We start from the raw sequence: 3796 nt of genomic DNA on the forward strand, positions 1-3796 counted from the left end.
CTCGACCGAGATATCGGAACTGCTGAGAGTCTGGAGAGGCAAGCAAAACCGGACCGTCCCGACCAACGAGGACCTAAAACTCAACGTCTACCTAGAAGGGACGCCCATCCCCGAAAAGGCAACAATAAGAATTTTGGGCATATGGGTTCAATCCAACCAGCGCAGTACACACACTTTTACCCTACTGAAAGCAACAACGCTACAAGTCGCACGCATGATCACCCGCATCACCAACAGGCGACATGGCATGCGTGAAGAAGACACACTAAAACTAGTCAGAAGCCTAGTAGTTAGTCGAATCACGTACAGCCTACCCTACCAGTGCCTCAACAAAAATGAAATACAACCAGCGGATGCCCTGCTACGCAAAGCGTATAAGACAGCGCTCCGACTACCACGCAACACGTCTACAGAAAAACTCATGGCCCTGGGATTACACACCTTTGAGGAGCTACGAGAGGCGCAGCTTGAGTCGCAAAAACTCAGGCTGTTGCAAACAACGACAGGAAGAGCACTCCTGCAGAGGCTCGGATACCGCGAGCAGATGCGAGAAATGTCGAGGACGGCAACGATCCCTGAAGAACTTCGCAAGACCCTCAAGGTAGCGCCAATTCCAAAAAACATGGATCCCAACCTCCATCGAGGCAGAAGAGAAGCGAGGGCCGAATTCATCGAGAAAACATACGCTCCTCAAGCCACGACCGTGTATACAGACGCGTCTTGGAGAGGAGGAGATACCAAAATCGCTGTAGCGGCGGTGGTCGATTCGTCTTTACGCGAAATGACCAGCGCGTCTCTCCGAGGCTGCACACCTGCTGAGTCCGAGGAAGTAGCCGTTGCTCTAGCGGTGGCGGAGGGCTATAGAACCGGGCGGTCACTAACAATACTTACGGACTCTCAAACAGCCTGCCGAAATTACATGAATGGCAGGATAGGTCGTCACGCGCTCCGTATACTCCTCGCAGCGAGTGACAGAATTGAAAACCGGGAAGAACAAAACGACAAGATCCGACACAAAATTGTGCGGGTACCGTGGCACACGGGGGTGCCAGGGAACCGAGAGGCCGACAGGATAGCTCGAGGATACATTACTTTCCGAGCTTCCGACGAGACCGCGGAACTCGCGCCAGCACCCAGGGAATACTCGGCCATACTACAAAACTATAGAGGCAGAAGAATGCGATATCCCCCACCGCACAAATCTCTCAGCAGAGAGAGGAAGCTGTCACTTGGAGACAATTGCAAACAGGCTCTTTCCCAAACCTACATATACTAAACAAAATGCACCCTACGATATACACGAACAAATGTCCCTGTGCGACGAAAAACCTACACTATACCACATCACATGGGCCTGCCAAAACATAGACGTGGTCCCCAAAATACAAAACCCGAGTGCGGAGCAGTGGGAGACTCTGCTGTCCAGCGACCGCTGCGAAGACCAACAAGGTCTGGTACAGCGAGCTCAACGGGCGGCAGTGGCCAGCGGAGCCCTGGACTGAGGGCAACCGACCACTGATTAGAGGCGGACGACTTCGACAGAGAAGGCTCCTGGGGGTAGAACCAAGACGTCTCTGAAGATGCCCCCAAACCGCAGGAAAAACCATTAGTGTAAATAAAGTTTTGCTTTTTCGATTTCATGCAGCGGCTTATGGCTGCAGGGACCGATGACGAGCATTTGGACTCCATGCAGTTCATAGCCGTTTCTATCATTTTCTGAAGCTGGGAGGTGAGACGCGCCTCCATCGCGGCCATTGCCGACGCGAACGCGGGCGGCAGTCCGGGCTCACTCTCCATGGCGTCGGGACTCGGGATTAGTGCACTGCACGGGCTCGGGCCGGCCCGAAAGCCCGGGCCCGGCCCGGCCCGCGGGCCGGGCCGGGACATGATTTGTTTTGCCGGGCCTGGGCCGGGCCCGGGCCTGAAGTTTCGGGCCCGGGCCGGGCTCGGGCTTAAAGCGGCGGACGCGAGTCGGGCTTGGGTCCGTACAGAAACGGCTGGTGTCCGACTATTCATTCACTATTGCAGAGTGAAATACACAACTGCGGCTTTGGAGCAGCGACACGGATGAGCTATGGGTTATAGTACGCGCTGAGAAAAAAAAAACTAAGCTTTACTACTTGACTTATTTATTTCCTTATTTCCACGCCGCGGTGGCTTAGTGGTCAGTGCGCTTGATTACTGAGCCGGGGAGCCAGGGTTTGCTCCTGGGCTCGGCGGCCGCATTTCTGTTAAGGCGGCAACCATGACAGCCATGTACTTTGTAGTATCATTGCTCGTTGAAGAAACCCAGGTGGTCGAAATGATCCGGAGCCCTCTGCTTCGGTTTCTCTCACAGCCTGACTCCCCTTGGGCCCTTAAGCCCCCAAAATATAGCGTTTATGTTATAGCTATATTTTCTCGCGTGAGAAAATTCACAAAGTAAAGCGCATTTGGTTTTCATTTTGATCAGCTGACCGGAACGTCTCGTAAATGAAATAGCCACAAAAGCTCGCGGCAGTTTGTAAATCTCATCTCATAACCACATCTATCCCTCCTCGCTTCTTCAGCCTGGTTGTCATGACAAGTTTTTTGCCCTGTAAGTTATCACGTGGTTCGCGCGTTACCTTCTGCTCCACCAGTAAGAGTAAAATTCAACCGGTCTTAATTGGCCATTGATCGTTCGTCATCAAAAAACATATCTATACACTATTAGAAATGCATTCGGGAAGAACATATTAGTTTGCGACGCTTATAGTCTTCAAAACACACACCGTGAAATACTCAAGCCTTTAGCATTTCGTTTCTGCTGAAAGGCGGCCAGTTCGGCTATGAGTTCAACATGTGAGATCGCGTTCACTAAAATTGTCCTCCCACTGCTTGCTAGGCAGCTTTAATGTTTATACTTCCGGGCGGCAAAATATAACTGAATAAAACCATGGGGGAATGCAAAGTAGTCTGTTACGCGCGTATGCAGCCCTTTTTATTTGGCTCTCGGAACTTCCTAGTTTATCTTTTGCGCACCTACACGAGATCACTGTCCAAAAGACGGGCATGGCGAGCACTACTCTTAATCACTTCCTTCTGGGTTAAAAAGAACCAACTTTCTTCAAGCCAAACTGTTTTCAGAACCTTTGTCGGCCAGTTTCTTATCGGTCTAGTAGCAGTCTACTAGCTCAGAGTGAGCAGTATATCTCAAGTGTAGCGTAACTGTGAAACGGGCTGGGCCGGGCCCGGGCTGGGCTTCACGTGAGGATTTACGGGCCGGGCCGGGCTCGCTATAGCGATAATTTAGCGGGCCTGGGCCGGGCCCGGGCTTGAAGCCGCGGGCCTGGGCCGGGCTCGGGCTTCAGGTCTCGGGCCCGGGCCGGGCTCGGGCCTCAGATTGAGGCCCTGCAGTGCTCTACTCGGGATACCCGTCGCGGCAGCTAGCTTTTCTTCCAAATTTTGAATTTTGGCGAGCAGTTGCCCGATCTGTGCTCTAAGCTGCTCATTTTGTCTGCGGCTTTCGACATCTACGCCGTAAGCCGAGGAGGGGGAAGTGGGCGAGGGGGAGGGAGGAGAGGAAGCAACCCCTGCCCAGCTGCTCACCTGAGTGTGTTGTTGCTGCGTCGGGGCCCGGGCTGCGGCAGCGCCACTTGGTTTGAGGCCGGGAAAGTGCTTGCCGTTGTCTCCGCTAGGGGGCGGTGGCGGTGCCTGCTTTTTCTTCTTTTTTTTTCTTCTTTCGCTTCTTCTCTCCCGTTGACTTGACTCCGGGAGATGAGGAGGCCGCGTTGACGTTTCCCTCGTGCGAGCCGGTGGCGTTATTGCCATGTCC

This window comes from Amblyomma mixtum, chromosome 4, assembly GCF_055824585.1.
Source record: "Amblyomma mixtum isolate Tamu chromosome 4, ASM5582458v1, whole genome shotgun sequence".
Lineage (NCBI taxonomy): Eukaryota > Metazoa > Arthropoda > Arachnida > Ixodida > Ixodidae > Amblyomma > Amblyomma mixtum.